Source organism: Pleurodeles waltl, chromosome 4_2 (assembly GCF_031143425.1).
Source record: "Pleurodeles waltl isolate 20211129_DDA chromosome 4_2, aPleWal1.hap1.20221129, whole genome shotgun sequence".
Taxonomy (NCBI): Eukaryota; Metazoa; Chordata; class Amphibia; order Caudata; family Salamandridae; genus Pleurodeles; species Pleurodeles waltl.
The window spans coordinates 238972746-238991016 of NC_090443.1; positions in this window are offsets into that span (position 1 = coordinate 238972746).

Sequence of the window (18271 nt, forward strand, 5' to 3'; positions counted from 1 at the left end):
TTCCTACCACTTAAAATCAACATTTCAAAAGCTATCACTGAACATTACACTTCCTTTGGGGCATTTCATTCCATATGGGCCAAAAACATGGCTCCCTCACTGCTTGACGGAGACGTCTGTGTTTTGTCTAGTCACAATTTTGATTCAATCATAATGTAAGAGTGTTAATGTGTGTCCTGTAAAGCACGGCGTGTAACATGCAGATCACAGATTTTTATTTTATCTAGATAGCTCAGGGGGTTACATTGTTCATCACAAAGATACTTTCGTACCTTGCAGTTCATAATTTACAATCCTTCTGTTATAGAACATTGAGCTATTAAAAGCATCAAGGACCTGTATGCAAATTGCAAGCTGTAGGTTTAAAGCCTCATTGTTTTTTGTCAATCTTTCATTATTGTACGGTTGCTAAAAGCCTTCTGAGATCAGAGACCAATCACTGTTAACATATAATGGAAAATATGTGTAGCCTCTAATGCCTTCTGTAATGTTTCCTTTGCATTGATTCATACACCTGTATGATTCACTGGCTCTGTACAATGTGTGTGTGTGTGTGTGTGTGTGTGAGTGTGTGTGATGTAAAGCACTCGCTTACCCTACATTTGAATGAATAGCACTGTATAACCGCACAAAAGAATATACTATCCTCAATTGTGAAGTACCTGCTAGCTATGGAATGGGCCTCGCAGATGTTGGATCCTCTGAGGTGGGGTGTTGGATATTCTTGTTTCAATTTAAACTAAAATGCCTAACTCCATAACCACTGAACTTTTAACCTTGAGCTCCAAAGTAGTGTGCTACTCACCACAAAGTCCTTCAGTACCTCACTAGGAGTAACCAGTGTTAAATAAATCCAAGTACAATACAATACGAGTCTCAGGTCAGACAGAAAATGTAGTATCATGAAGGGCTTAGGAAATGTTTGTTAGGGACTGCAGACTTTCTAAAGCAGTGCTGCGCTTTGATAAGTAAAATGGTATTGGTGAAAATCACAATTGTTTTAAAAGGTTTGGTTGATAAGTTCTTCCTAGGAAAGAGAACTATAAGTGTGGATCAAAAATTGAAGGCCAGACAGTCTATGGTGGTGATTTTGTATGTGAGTGCGTGTATGAATGTGGGGGGTGTGTTGTGTGTATGGAAAATGTGTGCGGGTCAGTCTGTGTGCATGTCTGTATGTGTGTGGGTATGTGTTGTTGTTGGTTATGTGTGCGTGTAGGAGTGTGTGCCTGTGCATGTTGGGGGTGGGGAGGGGGTGTGTATCTGTCCATGTTGGGTGTAGGGGTGGGGTGGGGAGGGGGGTCCTGCCACCTTTGGGAGGTGGCAGGGGGGTGGGGGGCTGTAGAGGGAGGACTCGGGGTGGGGGAGACCCCTATCAGTGCCAGGGAAGGAATTCCCTTAAACTGATAGTGCCTACCGCCATGGATTTCGTGGCGGTTCCAAACCACCCAAAATCCATGGCAGTATGCAGGGTCCTGATACCGCCGGCGGTCTGGTGACGGCCACTGGGCTGGAGACCGAAGCCTCCAGCCCAGCGGTCGGAGTGGAGAAGTGGCGGATGACCATGGCGGTAACCGCTATGGTCATAATTCCATTTTTTCTGCCGGCCTGTTGGCGGTTTTACCGCCACTTCTCCCCCGTCCGCCAGGGTCATAATGAGGGCCTATATGTATCAGTGGTTTGAAGCTTTAATTCTGTTTGTAAGCAATTGAACAGGTATGGACTTAGGCTGGAGCGATTTGCAAAGGCAATCAGAGTGACAACTTCATGGGGAGGTGGGCAGTGGCTAACGGCATTACTGACAACTCTCAATGAGATTTTTCTAAGTTAAAAAAATGTAGGGCCAGATTTACAAGGCCCTTTCACCACCGGAATGTCACTTTTGTGATGCTCCAGTAGTGCAACGCCCTGCGCCATAGTTACAAGGTGGCGTTAAGCCACTTTTTGTGGCTTAACGCTACTTTGTAAATACAGCCCCTTCACACTCAGCACTTTGCGCGGAAGGGGCTTTCAATGGGTATTGCCGTGGGCATGCTACAGCAACACCAATTGTATTTTGATGCTGCCTCAGATTTACGATATTTCGTAAACCTGAGGCAGCGTCCAAGTGTAACTGCTCCCCAGGGGTGGCGTTACAGTGGCAAATGAGGAGAAATGCTTTCTTTCCCTTCATTTTTTGCTCTTTCTACATGTGCTGCATTCTGCGACACACATAGATGGAGCAAATTGTCATTTAGGATTGTTTTTTTTCGTGTAGGAAGGCGTCCCTGCCTGCACAAAAACAATCTCCTCCTCAATGCAGCCATCCTTGCACCATGCCGCAAGGCTGGCTGCACTGGAACTCAGGAGAAGATTTAGAGCTGGAGCAGCGGGAAACACAGGGATGGGCTGAATTTTCTTAAATACAGCGCATCCCCGCATTTTGAAAATGATGGAGCGCGCCGCTGCCAAATTTGGCACAGTGCCACGATATGTCATTTTTTAATTAAATCTGGGTCTTATTATTTTAAGCAGCCAGATTTCCTTAATGAAATCTGTCTGCTTTAAAAAAATCAGTTTCGTAATGCAAACACAAGCATGGTGCAGTACTGTCCCGTGCACGATACTATCCCAGTGATTGTAACTAATCGTTGGTAGTCGTTGTGTAGCCTCCTAGAATTCCTTATTTTGCAAACTGATGTACTAGTTAATATGTCGGCTCACAAAATTACATATTGGTGTCAAGATACTGATGGAAATCTGCGACCAATTTTTTTAGACCAGGAACTGAGTACATCTGTCCCAGGATGTCTTCTAGATAAGGCAATTATTTTTTGAAGAGACTTATGTGAGCGCCTTATTGATACTGAATCCTGATGTGCCCCTTTAGAAGCTTCTTGTTAAAATAGTGTAAGCCAAAATTACTTGTGTGTGTCCTAGGATGACACAAAAATAGACTAAATTTGACTGACATTGACCAATTAAATTTTTGTATGAGTTGACGCCATGGGGGATTGCTTTAACTTAAAAAGTGATCAAAATCCCTGACAAATAGATAACCCATATGTCCAGCCTACACCTGAACTGATAATCAATCCCTGCACCGAAGCACAGACGTTAACACTAACCATATTCAACTATATGAATTTCAGATACAAGTCCTGGTAAAGATAGAAAGACTCGTCGTATCCCCTGCAGATCCTTGCCCACCTAAGGCCTATACATTTCTCTTCTCCTAGTTCTGTGCATCTTTGCTCTATTGCACACTATTAAACGCTTGAGTCCGACTATTTTGTTGCATAAATAATTCAAAACCACACTAGTCACACCACTACTCAGGAACCTCTTCTTTTGTCCACTCAAATTATCAGACTAGAGAGTAATCTCCAGCAATAGTATACCATACTAAACTCATTGAAAGTGGCACCTACCAAATCATAGTGCCAAAAATGGGTCAATTAGTGAGAGATTTTTGGCACTATGATTTGGTAGGTGCCACTTTCAATGAGTTTAGTATGGTATACTATTGCTGGAGATTACTCTCTAGCAAAGGAGGCTTCAAACTGTGAGCTGGGTAGGCCCCTCTTCAGTATCAAAATAGACTAAATGGCATTAAGCTCATCAAAAACAACAGTGGAACAATGATGCTCCTTGCTCACTGCTCGGTAAATTCTACTTTAGTAACCCTTTACCCAAGTGATATTGAAAGCTCTTTGTCCCTCTTACCATGCATGCCATGGAAAACTCCTAGCTTTCCTCTGGCCAAAACACTGTGGGGCATATTTATATTCTCTTTGCGCCGAATGTGCGTCAAAATTTTTGACGCACAATCGGTGCAAACACTGCCCCATATTTATACTTTGACGTCCGACCCCGCGGGCGTCAAAGTTCCACCATGTGCGTCATTTTTTAGAAGGGGGAACCAGCCTTGCGTTAATTATATGCAAGGTAGGCGTTCCCTTCCAAAAAATGACTATAAGGCCTGTGCGCCTTATTTATACTGTGACGTAATTTTGACGCATAGGAGGGGGCAGGCCTTAAAAAACGGCGCCCAGCCTGATGGGCGCCGTTTTTTAACGCCTGGTTAGGGCAGCCGTTAAGGGACCTGTGGGCTCAGAAGGAGCCCAGAGGTGCCCTCCCATGCCCCCAGGGACACCCCCTGCCACCCTTGCCCACCCCAGGAGGACACCCAAGGATGGAGGGACCCATCCCAGGGAAGTTAAGGTAAGTTCAGGTAAGTATTTTTTTCATATTTTTTTTGTATTTTTTTTGTGACATGGGGGGCCTGATTTGTGCCCCCCTACATGCCACTATGCCCAATGACCATGCCCAGGGGACATAAGTCCCCTGGGCATGGCCATTGGGCAAGGGGGCATGACTCCTGTCTTTGCTAAGACAGGAGTCATTTCAATGGGGGTTGGGCGTCCAAAAAAATGGCGCAAATCGGGTTGAGGCCAAAATTTTGCCTCAGACCTGACTTGCCCCATTTTTGGACGCCCAAGCTCCATTTTCCCCTACGCCGGCGCTGCCTGGTGTGAGTCATTTTTTTTTACGCACACCAGTCAGCTGCGCCGGCTAACGTCATTCAATAAATAAGGCGCCCGCATGGCGCTTTGGAATGGCGTTAGCCGTCGTTAAAATTTTTGACGCACAACTGCGTTGGCGCAGTTGTGCGTCAAAAAGTATAAATATTGGCCTGTATTTACCCAACTCACGTAATAACTCATGTAATAACTCTGGCAGGTGAAGGATGAAGTGAAGACCTGTGAGCAGTCACTATGAGACAGTTGTGTGTTTTAGAGATGTATACATGTGCAAGGAAACTGAGCTATAGACCCAAACTGGACTCCATCAAAATCTGTTGAACAAGACTTGCAATAGTATAATATACTTTGTGTATTTTGAACCGGGTAGAATTTCTCCCACATAAAGACCTAGAATTTGGGAACATCAAATTGAAATCAGTGTGGTAACAGATTTCCAAACATTAGTCGTGCTCCTTTCATACTATCTGAGGGATTAAGGGATTACACCTGTCCATGTTGATGCTGCAATGTTTAGTTTCAAACCTATTTCTGTATGATCTTGTTTTGTTGTCTTTGCTCTTCAAGATCTTTGTCCTTCAGGATGTCTTTTGGATTCATGTTTTGCGACCTCATTTTTTGAGTTTAGCGGAGGGGCCTGTTTAACTATTAGGCATACATATGATCCACTACTATCTTTTGGTGTACATTTTTGGGATTTGGCTTCACCTTTAGGGCTACATTGGAAAATCTGTAGTTTATCATTTGTGTTTGCTTTTGAATTTGGGGTTCACTTGATGACATCTAAAGCTGAACATTTGTAGTAGTCTTGATCCGTCTGGACCTGTGATCTCTAAAATCTGTGTAGGTGAAATACTTGGTTCTTTGGATTTGAATTTTAAAGTTCTTGGTTCTTACTCTGTCTTCAAGTTGCTAATCATGCTTGTGCTCTAGTGTTTGTGCCACAGTTAGTAACCCTTTGTCTCGCTTCCTTTTTAGGTTTCGCCTGCACAGCACTTGTGCTGTGCTTGGGAAATCTATTGTGTTAAATATACCTTAAAAGGGGCTTACATTCCGCCCTTGCATTTCCCTTGGTTTTCATTAGTTCCTGTGCGTGCCACTTACTTTTCCTCTGTTTCAATTGGCTGTAGCATATTTCCTGCCTTTACCATGGCTTCTTTCTTGTACCTTCACTCTTATCAGTCTCCCAAAAATACTATTTCTTCTGCTTTGTGGGACATTTTTATTAAGCTGTTTTCTGCACAGCGCTTGCATTCTCCATTTATAATGTGCCCTACAGGCACAGTGCTTGCGCTGTGCTTATTTTTATTTTTATATTTACCCAGCACAATGCTTGCGTTGTGCTTGTTTACTGAATGTGCTCATGGCACTGGGAGATTAGGTAAACAAGCATAGCGATGTGCTTGTTTATCTAATCTCCCAGTGGCTGCACGCATTTTGAAGCATGTATGCTAAAGGCAATCTTGAAATGTGGGCAACTACGGGGAGATCATAATTCATATCTTGGCTTCACCACTTTTTCTTTCATGACACTGTTTCCCATGCACTTTTTTAGGTTTCGCATGCACAGCGCATAAGCTACACTTTACTAAAGCTTGTTAGTTAGGTGGTTTATACTTAGCAAAACAGTGGTGCACTCAGGAAGTTCAATAACTGCAAGAGATCGGGGGTGTACTTATTATTAGTAAAAGATTGAAGCTACTGTGCTATGCATTTCTAAATAACTTTCATCAAGAAAATATCTTATGTCGTTATTATGTAATTAACATCACTGTAACTTAATTAGCACGCAAAATGTTGACATTCCCAAACACCCTTCAAAGTTGTCATGTAGCTCTGTCTACTGCCTCTGGTATAAATCTTGCCCTGCTCAGATCTTTCTTTCCTTATGCACCATAAATCATTCTCTATTTTTTAGCTCTTTTCTAACCACACCCAGAAGGGTGAGTGACCCCCTTCCTTCCAGGTTGTTTCAGTATGACCTCTGTCCACCTCCTTTTCCTTTTACATAAAGAAGGGGGAGCAATTGCTGGATCATAAACGGCTGCAGTTTATTAATTCGTACTTCACAAATATAGACATGCAATCATAACATACAAGTTGAATGCCATGACAAGTTTAAGTGACTCTTCAGTTCCTTGTGTTCATTTGTCATGCTACTGGTCATCTGCATTCGTGCACAGCCTATTCTCACGGGAGAGTCTGTTGGAGCATAGTTATTATAATCAAAATGAACATGAAATGTTTGCAAATTAATGCCTAATGATGACGCATAGAAATTGTATTGCTGTGTTTTACTAAACGTGTATTTGAAATGTGCCCACGGGAGTGGCCACCAATGTATACGATGATCAATGAAATTGACTAATAATGAATTATTAATGTACTAATGTATGATTTTATGTTAGCATTAAGAATTACATGTTAAGGTTTTTTGCTGAATTAAATTCTAGGCCTTAGTTAGCATGAGTCGGGGCCTAGTTGCCGGTCTCATATTAAATGTGTTTCTCTAACATGCGATGTGCTGACTTGCTGAAGGACATGTAGCCGTACTTTTCCAGAAGCTAGTAAATTCTTTCTCACGAGACTTGACTTGCTCAAGAAGACATTCTTGCCGAATGCAACAGTGTAAACTTGCAACAGGTACTAGGTCGCCTGAACTGGTAAAGACAATGGAACTACTGACTGAGCCTGAGAGACTAAAAATTTGTACCTGACATTCTACCCGTTGGAGACGTCAATTACAGGAGCCAATAAACTATGTGAGAACTGCTCTAAAATGACAATTCTAATGAGGTGATTACCTAATCATTGGATGGAGATAATGATGCACCAAATTTTGCCTAATTGGAAATTAGGGGAATGTACAACAAGTTTGATATAATCGTATGACACGAGGAGAATTCAGCCATTACGTGCCTTTGCTATTACCCAGACACTCTGTCGCTCTGTTTAAAGACTTTGCTGTTGATTCTTCGAACCATCCCCATCTTTGTCCTGCCCGATTCATACTTTTCCTCCTTAAGAGGAAAGTGTCCCGTATTGCCTGTCTTGCTGAACTTTGCTGTGTTTCCTGGACGATGGCGAACCAACTGAGGTCCTGACGATGAAGACTGATTCTGTATGCTGACCGATTGCGGAGGGTAACTATATGATGATGAGACTGTAATTGTCTGTTTGCCTTTACTTTCTAGGGACCAACTGCTACCTTTTGATAGAGACCATAGCTAGATGTTTTCTAAATTTGTGTTGCTAAATTGTTTTGCATGAAGCCCAACATGCTAATGCTAATTCGAGGTTAGTTAAGGAGTTCATTAAACAAACGCAAATAGACAAATGACTGAATCAATGCTTTGTTGAATAATGTGTTAATGATACTCTGCTAAAGATAATCCATGCTGACGTCGTGCTTTGTTCTGATGTTTATGATCTTTGCGTTAATGAAATCTTATTCTAGTTGCCATACTGTGACATTGCTGATGTGTTTTCTGGTTTTGAGGATAACAAACTTGCTAGTAGAGTGTACTCAATAGGGAATAAAATAACGTAATTCTTACTAATCTTTGTGTGGTCATTCATAGTTGAAAGGTCATGGTGTGATCAAATTTTATTGATGCATTTATCTAGATTGGTTTACTTTTACATATTGAATATTGAGGAAATTATTGACCTAGTGTTTTATATGCTGATTAGTTGTCTCGTCCTAAGGTGTCTACAATCAGGGTCAAAAGATTCATTGGCCTAAAGCGAGTCCCAGACAAGTAAATTATCTACGACGGGACGGGTTATCAGTTCTCTCAGACAGCTTTTCACCGGCTAGGCTTCTTTTGCTACTGATTCACAGCAAGTGCCGTGTCCGCTCACAGCTAACACCCCTGCAGGCCCGTTGCTGCTCCCTCGTGTCCTGCCATGAGGCATCCTAAGGACAGCCCTTGGGCAGCTCTTGTCTTTTAAGCTAAGGTGTTGTCCATCTGGCTGTGTCTTTCTGCCATGCCTCGCCTCAAGATTTGCAGTTGTGACACCCGCTCTCATGGTGTGGGTCCAAAAGATGCAGTCCCGAAAAACAATGAGGGTGCTCCCTTGTTGCCTGCTTTTCAGCACCATGAAGCCCATTGTCCAAGTGTCCAATTGGCCGGTTTAAAGCATGCCGGCCAATGAGCGCTCATTTTTGCGGGCCTGTGACCCCTGTGGTTCATTGATCACCACCCTCGGGTGGTGTTAGATGCAGGCCCTAAACAGGTCTGCTGTGCGGCCAGCCCGCAAACCAACCCCACCCTGATGGGCGAGTGAACCCCTTCCCTCCAGAATGTTCTGGTATGACTTCTGTCCACTCTCTTTTTCCTTTTACAATAAGGAGGGGGAGCCCTTGCTGGATTATAAATGGCTGCAGTTTATTAATTTGCACATCACAAATATAGACATGCAATCATAACATACAAGTTGAATGCCATGACAAGAATAAATGACCCTTAACTTCCTTGTGTTTGTTTGTTATGCCACAGGTCACCTGCATTCTGGCACAGCCTAATTGCATGAGGGTCCTCTTAGAAAGAGTTTCAGCAGCTAGACTTCTCTTGCTACCGATGCACAGTGGAGGGCTCCTTGGCCTTGCTCGGGCTGCAAGTGCTGTGTCCACTGGCTGCTAACTCCCTTGCAGGCCCATTGCTGGTCCCTCGTATCTCTACCATGAGGCATCCCAAGGACACTCTTTGAGCAGCTCTTGTCTGTTAGGCAAAAGTGTTGTCCGTCTGGCGGAGTCATTCCGTCTCGTTGCCTGAGGTTACCTGACCACAGGCAGCTCCCCCTTCTGCCTACCTTTTGAAAACCTATATGTTCCAAGGGCCACCTCATGTTCAACAAAAACATATCCATGTCTGCCCGGTCAAACGGATGTCGTCTACCTCATAAAATCCTGATATCCTAAGTTTGATGAAGCTAAGCCTGACAAAACCCCAGGAATTGGCCCTGCACACTTTGGACATAAATATGTTGAGTTTCCGTCTGGATCTTTCTACCACCCCGTGGTCCAAGGTCCCCCTCCAAATCAGCCTTGCTGTTACCTTAGGCCACAGAATATCTGCAGGATGGTGCAATCTGGCCACTGCTGTGAGTCCTGATATCATCTCCCGTAACAGGTCTCTCCTGCCCCAATAGAAGCACAAGACATTGCCACTGGAAAGACTGAATGGACCCGCTTTAGTTGAACCCGTGATTCTGAGGTCAAACACAGGTCCCTACCATGGACGCATTAGTTCACTACACCACTAGACCCATCTGTATTCCCACCAGAAGGCATTTTAGGTCCAGTTGGATTACTGACGGACACATTTGTGTGTTAAGGAGGCACATGCAGTTACCTGCTTTGCCTAAAAGTGACGGCTCTTGAAGAGGCCCTGGTACAATGCTGATTACCCAGACTGAAAGTCACGAAATCCTCATCTTTTCTTCACAGTTAGCTCTCCCCTCCCCCACAGTTAGCTACCCCCTTTCGTCAAGAGGTCCCTCCTTCTCTGCCGGAGTTTACAAACTCTGGCAGCATTCTGGTAGTATTACAACCAATGGCAGCTACTCCCTTTATTGCTAGGTCCTCTTTGCTCCTGGGTACTCCACTATTTTGAGAGTGCCCCTGAGTGCAATTACCTCCTTGGTTCTATTGCCTCATCCTGGTGTCCGTGCCATTAGCAACTTAAGGCCCACCAGCTTGGCAGACATACTCCTCCTCAAGCCTACTGGCCGTATTTCTAATTCATTTAAGTATGAAGCTATGTAGCTTCTCTGAATTTACTCAATGCTGCTCCCTCCTGAGAAGGGGCATATTTAAGGAAATTACCCTTTTGCAAGTTCATCCCACAGTTATTGACTGATACTGATGGTGTTTTACTTTGAAAGAATACTTAAGCATGTTAACTAGAACTCACTGTCAGTTACAAACTGTATGGTGAATTGTCTATCCACGATTATCAGAGTGATTTAATTATCATTCATGTTCCAAGGAATGATTTGGGGCCGAGCCTTGACTCAGCAGACCCTGGGGTGCTGATGGGGTGAAAGAATGCAGCATTATTCCTCATATAATGTTGCCTTCACCCGATTGCCTGAACAAACTAATGTGTCATCTCGCTGGCTCCAGTGTACTCCTAAATACCACCAGCTATGACTGGAAAGCAAGGGGGAGAGTGGTGGTTGATCATTTGTACCCGATATGCTCCTGTACAGCCACAGGAGGCTGGCCCTTTAGGAATGTCTGCTCCATACCCATTGCAACTTGCACAGAGATGATGTGTTATGCTGCAGGTGCCTTGCAGGATACTCAAGTGGGACGCAAGAGCGGGCCAGATTTGTATACTGCCACTGACTTCTGCGGTGGCCCTTTTCTGCCCTATCTTCCGATGTCTGACCCTGGGACTAATTATATTCTCATTGACCTAAAGTAATCTGAGTTCTCCTGTGCAGGCATTGCATTTTGAGATGTAGGTGGAACATTCATTGGGTGTATACTTCCTTCGGATGCCTGCATCAGTTCACATTGCTGTGCCATACGTCTCTCACCCTCATCCTTACAGGGGTATTTAATGCTATTTCAATTCCATATCAGGGGTTCAATATTAGTTCTGATACGGCCACTGTCTCATGAATTGTTCCACGGTGCGCATAGTCAGCTGCCTCCCACACAGGCACTAGCTAATCTTTATGACTACCATAATTCCACTACTACAGCGCAATGCCTGCGATTCCTCTGACCGACTAGAAATGTGTACTTTACTTGGGCCATATGCTTGCAACTCAATGTGCTAGGCATAGCTTGACTGATAGAATATTCCCAACAACTTGTATGAGTATCTAGGCATCCTCTCCATTTATAATCATGGGTGTACTGTTAAACTAAATAGCACTAAAAGAGATCTTACACCTTGCAGTATCATCGCAGTACAGCCCCCTGGTTTCCAGATTTCACCCCAGAGGCTAAGCCAATTGTCTAAGACCTCATACCATAACTGGGATGCTGTGGATGATTCAACATGAGGTTCACAATGAGCAAGTCAAGTTAAGACGGGACGGGAGTACCAGGGTCAACAAACTTGCAGAGAGCTGCATGTTTCAGACCTGCATATTCAACTCAACCCCGAAAAGTGCCCTGCAGCTTCACCATATGTGGTTATCTCAACATTCAGGGGAAAATATAAGCCTTCTAAAGGGTGTGAAGGGAAAGCAACAAGAATCCGCCAGTAAACATTTCAATTAAGAAGTCTAGAGTTGTGAGGAATGGTTCATCCAGCAGGAACGCAAAATTTCAACCTACTTAAAGGCATTTAAAGCTGAGGGACTCTTCTACCCACCACTCTAATTTGTACAAAAAACAACGCTTGTCATTACAGTAAAACAACATGTCCCCCTTCAGCAGCAACCAGAGGTATGAATTTGCTACCACACATACATCTAATACAGCAAGTGATGCTAACGTGCGAAGCTATGCTAACTGCGCTTACATATTTTGTCCCTCTGTTCTCACCAACTGCTTTATTTTCATATTTTAGCTATCTGCGAGTGTGTGAACCCAAACAGCTGAGTGCCATAGTAAGCGATGTGCCAACAGCATGGTGCTTGCAGACTCAGACCTGTAATCCTACTGTCCTGAGAATTTCCAAGTGCACCATTCAATAGGGCCTACGGGCTGTTGATGAACATCCTACTGGAGAAAGGGAGAGTAATGCTAAGTACGTGAAACAACTTTTAGCAGGCTAACATATTACCCAGAAACATCTCAACTTCAAAGGAAGGATGAGAATAAACCTTTTATTTGAACTTTGTAAAAGAGGATGGGGTGAACTAAAGTACTGGGTCCACCTTGAAAGAAACAGCAACATATGGGGGCGGGGGGCTATAATAAATGTTGGACTTGGCTCTCTCTGTAGGGTCAAACCCAAACTGTTTGCCTTTACACATCTGAATCTGTTTTTGTTGGATTTTAGGAGTCTGTGCACTTTACCACTGTGAACCAGTGCTTGTCACGACTTACGTGTTGCTTGCGCCAGGAAACCGCAGATCTAGTGGCGTGGGTCTTGAAGGTTCGGCTTTGGCCCAGAAAGGGGCGACTCTTTCTAGTAGCCACGGTGCTGTCGGCAATGGAACCGCCAAGAACAGACCGTGCCCTTTAGAAATAGTGCCAGAGGGAAAAAAACCCAAAGGGGAAAAAACCTCCAAACAGTGGATTCCTGAAACAAGAACAAAAACAGGAATCAAAAAGATACAAAAATGCTGGTAGAAACAAATTGACAAGATCCAGAACCGAAGGCTAGAATCAGGAGCGAAGACACAATCAGAGCAGATAGTGTTGCAGCGCAAGGAAGGAGAGAAAACAGAGCCCTTATATACCAAGAAACAGGAAGTGACCAACAGGAAGTAAAAAGACACCATCTTAGATAGGGAAAAAGTACATAGGATAGAATGGAACAGGAACCATAGAAAATAGGAACAAGGAATGCTGGGAAGAAAAAAGGTAACATGGGAAGGGGGAAAGACATAAAGAAAGGACAGAAAATGCCTCAGGAAGGAAAGAAGAAAAGAAGAAGAAAAAGAAACAGGTAAGGAGAGGTCAAGGAAAAACGAGGACGCAACAAAAGGCAGAGCGAGGCCCCAAGTAAAATCTGGGGCCTCGCGCTGTGCAGAGAAGGCTCGGGGCGCGCCGCGTCCTGAGAACGCGCTGTGCGGCGCGAGCCGAATGCTCGGCTTGCGCCGCGCGGCGCGACAGTAGGTCCCCCCCCCGAAGGTCCAGGTTTGAAGGGAAACAAACGATGAAAACGAGAAATCAGAAGAGGGGCGTGAACAGAAGATGCATCCTCCCAAGAGCATTCACTAAGAGGATAACCCTTCCAGTGAATCAAATACTGAAGACGTCGGTGAAAAAGGCGAGAGTCACAAATCTCCTGAACCTCATATTCAGGGGCATCATTCACCAACACAGGAGGAGGACAAGGAAACTGACGAGAGAAAGGATCAGGGACAAAAGGTTTGAGTTGGGATACATGAAAGACCGGATGAATCTTCTAAGTATGAGGCAAGCGAAGACGAACAGTGACAGGATTGATCAACTGAAGAATACGGAAAGGCCCATAATAGCGAGGCGTGAACTTATTCAGAGAAAGGCGAGAGGGCAAGAATTTGGAAGAAAGCCAGACTTTATCTTGAGGGTGATAATCTGGAGTGGGTCCACATTTTTTGTCAGCGATCTTCTTCATATATCGCTTGGTGTTCAATAAATTAGATCTAATGAGTTTATGGAGTTGCAGGAGACGTTTGGAAAAAGAAGTAATCGCAGGCAGAGGAGAGGTAGATTGAGGAGAAGTAGGAAAAGAGGTAGGATGATAGCCATGGGAACAGAAAAAAGGAGTGACCTTAGAGGCACTATGGACAGTATTGTTGTAGGAATATTCAGCAATAGAAAGATAAGTGTTCCAATTGCTTTGGGTGGAATTACAAAAGCAGCGAAGGTATTGTTCTAATCCTTGGTTTAAACGCTCGGTTTGCCCATTGGTCTGAGGATGGAACCCGGATGATAGTGCTATATTGATGTTTAGTGTCTTGCAAAAATGTCTCCAAAACCGAGAAATATACTGAGGCCCCCTGTCAGACACAATGGTATGTGGAAGTCCATGGAGACGGAAAATATGGTCGATAAATATCTGGCTCAATTCTTGGGATGTAGGCAAATTCTTTAGGGCAGTGAAGTGAGCCATTTTAGTGAAAGAATCAACAGTGACCAAGATAACCTGGTTTCCAGCTGATGGTTGAAGCGAACACATGAAGTCAGTGGAAATAGTATGCCATGGAGTTGGTGGAACTGGCAAAGGCTCTAGTAATCCTGCAGGTCTACTACGGGGAATCTTGACTTGCGCACATATGGGACAAGCCTGAACGTATCTTTCAACATCTGATTTCCAGGTAGGCCACCAGAAAGATCGCGAAAGAAGTTCTTGTGTGGCCTTGATACCTCTATGACCTGCAATCGGTGAATCATGGCACATCTGTAATGCCTTGTCTCGAACTTTGTTAGTAGGGAGGAATAACAGATTTTGATGATAATAGTATCCTTCCTTCTTGCGTAAAAAGGTTCTTAATTTCTCTATTTCACTATTAGACAGGCTGGAGTACTCCAGTTGTACCTCCTCCAGAAAAGATTGAGCAACTCCAATGATCTTACTAGGCTCCAGTAGAAACTGAGACGGGGAAGGAGTACAATCTGGATAACGGCGAGACAGAGCATCAGCCAGAATGTTTTGAGATCCAGGAATATAGGTGATGTAAAAGTCATACTGACTGAAGAAAAAGGCCCAACGGGCCTGGCGACTATTTTGGCATACAAAATTACGTAGACATTGCAGATTACGATGATCTGTTCTCACCTCGAAATGCTCCTTGGAACCCATCAGAAACTGTCTCCATTCGATGCAGGCTGTCTTCAGGGCTAACAACTCTCTTTCTAGCACTGAGTAGTGTTGTTCTGCTGAAGAGAGAATATGGGACAAATAGAAAACAGGATGTTCAAGACCATCATCCTCTTGTAGTTGGAGTAAGACAGCCCCAATAGCTCTTTCGGAGGCATCGGTAACTACAATAAACTGTTTGTTGGTATCTGGGTGTCTTAAGATGGGAGCTTGAGTGAATGCCTTTTTTAAATCTTGAAAAGCTGTTTCAGCCGCCTTAGTCCAGACAAACCCTTGTTTAAGATTTTCCTTCTTTAAAGTATGGGTTATATGGCTGGTCTGTTTAGCAAAGTCTTGAATGAACTGCCTGTAAAAATTTGCTAATCCTAGGAAACATTGTGTTTCTTTAATAGAAGAAGGAGAAGGCCAATCGAGAATTGCTTGTACCTTTTCTTGGTCCATAGCTATGCCGGTGGGACTTAAATGATAACCCAGATACTTGACGTCCGTCTTATCGAACTCACATTTTTTCGGGCTTACAGGATAGTTGATGTGCTCGGAGTCTTTGAAAGACTTGTTTCACATGAGCAGAATGGAGTGCGGGATGTCTGGAGAAAATAAGGATGTCGTCTAAGTAAATTACGACTGTCTGGTTCAAGAGATCGGAAAATATGGAGTCCATAAATCTTTGAAATATTGCAGGGGCGTTCGTAAGACCAAAGGGCATGACTTTATACTCAAAATGACCAAACGGTGTCCTGAATGCTGTTTTCCATTCGTCTCCTTCTCTTATACGTAAAAGGTGGTAAGCTCCCCGAAGATCCAACTTGGTAAAACGTTGAGCCCCTCTGACCGCTTCTAGAATATCCTTGATGAGGGGCAAAGGATAACAATCCTTGATAGTTATTTTGTTTAGGCCTCGAAAATCTAGGCAGGGGCGAAGATCTTTGGTCTTCTTTGGTACAAAAAAGAGAGGAGCCCCTGCCGGAGAAGACGATGGAACAATGAGACCACTCTGTACATTTTCCTCCAGATACTCCTTAAGAACTTCCTTTTCAGGTTCCGTGAGTGAATACATCCTCCCAAAGGGGACGACTGTTCCAGGTTCCAAAGGAATAGCACAATCGTACTCTCGATGTGGAGGTAATACAGGTCTGGATGGTTTTAAAAACACGTCTTGGAACTCTAAATAATGTTCAGGAGCACCTTGGATAGTATTGATGGAATACTCCGTAGTACTCTTAATAGGTGTTAGTCTGTTTGGTGACCAATACTTATCGGAAGCAAAGCAGTTTTCTAGACAAAACTGTGAGGATAAGGATATTGTCCGGGTTACCCAGTTCACATATGGATTATGTCTTGTAAACCACGGAATTCCGAGAATAATGGTATGGTTGGGAGACGAAATGAGATCAAAGGAGAGGTGTTCTTGATGATTACCAAACTGTAAATTTAACATCAAGGTCGTAGTGTCGACTGGACCTGAGGATATCAAGGATCCATCCACGGTGTGCACTTGTTCAGGAATGTCTTTGGGTTGTGTGGGAATCTGTTGCTTAGTGGCCCAGGTCTTATCCATGTATATACCACTAGCGCCACAATCCAACAATGCCAGAGTTCTTTCTTGGCGGCCATCAGGTAGCTGTAATATGACAGATAACACGAACATGAACATGAACATGAAGTATTGTCATTGAATGAACTGATGGAAGGTATAGCCGATGATCCCGTCCCCTCCCTTCTTACAGAGGACGGGAAGTGGCGTTTCCCGAGGGTCTAGATGGACGTACAGGACAGGTACGAAGCATGTGACCAGCAGAACCACAGTATAGGCATAATCCTTTCTTCCGTCTGTCTTCCTTCTCACTAGCGGAGAGCGGCCCTCGAGTAGTATCCACTTGCATGGGTTCCCCTTCTGTGTCTCTAACAGGAGGACGAGATTCCTCAGGACGAGGTAGATACATCCGTGAAGAGTTTGGCTGAGAAGATCCTCTACTCCTTCTCTTTTCCATTCGTCGTTCTTGAAGACGATACTCAATGGAAAGTGCTTGATCCATCAAGCCACGAAGATCTTCAACTCTAGTGGAATGTACTAATTCATCCTTTATTTCTTCCTTAAGCCCTCTGCGGAACAAAGTTACCAGGGTACGCTCCACCCAAGTGGTCTCTGCCGCTAACTGACGGAAACGTGTGATATATTGAAGGACATCTTGGGAACCCTGCTGGATATCACATAAGGCTTCCTCTGCCGAGGCTTCCAATCCTGGACGACTAAACATTTGTTTGAAGCGGGTCACGAAGGCAGAATAGTCCGACAATACCGGATCGTTGGACGACACCATCGGGGTTGCCCAGGCCAAGGCAGGACCGGATAATGCACAAATAAGATATCCCACCTTTGTTCTGTCATGAGAGAATTGGGTAGGTCTGAAGGCGAAGTACACCGTTAGTGCATCCAGGAATTCGCGCAATTTAGTTGGTTCACCAGAGAAGCGAGGAGTAGAGGCAGAGATAGTCGGAACATCGCCACTGCGGAGGGCCAACGCCTGTCGCAACACCGCATTCTCGTTGCGCAATTGTTGCAATTCCTGAGCTTGTTGTTGAATGGTAGTCAAAAGAGATGGATCAGGATCTGCATCCGCCGCCACTGTATCATCCATAGTGTCAGAGGACGTCGGAATGGTTGGGCGCTGCAATCTGTCACGACTTACGTGTTGCTTGCGCCAGGAAACCACAGATCTAGTGGCGTGGGTCTTGAAGGTTCGGCTTTGGCCCAGAAAGGGGCGACTCTTTCTAGTAGCCACGGTGCTGTCGGCAATGGAACCGCCAAGAACAGACCGTGCCCTTTAGAAATAGTGCCAGAGGGGAAAAAAACCAAAGGGGAAAAAACCTCAAAACAGTGGATTCCTGAAACAAGAACAAAAACAGGAATCAAAAAGATACAAAAATGCTGGTAGAAACAAATTGACAAGATCCAGAACCGAAGGCTAGAATCAGGAGCGAAGACACAATCAGAGCAGATAGTGTTGCAGCGCAAGGAAGGAGAGAAAACAGAGCCCTTATATACCAAGAAACAGGAAGTGACCAACAGGAAGTAAAAAGACACCATCTTAGATAGGGAAAAAGTACATAGGATAGAATGGAACAGGAACCATAGAAAATAGGGAACAAGGAATGCTGGGAAGAAAAAAGGTAACATGGGAAGGGGGAAAGACATAAAGAAAGGACAGAAAATGCCTCAGGAAGGAAAGAAGAAAAGAAGAAGAAAAAGAAACAGGTAAGGAGAGGTCAAGGAAAAACGGGGACGCAACAAAAGGCAGAGCGAGGCCC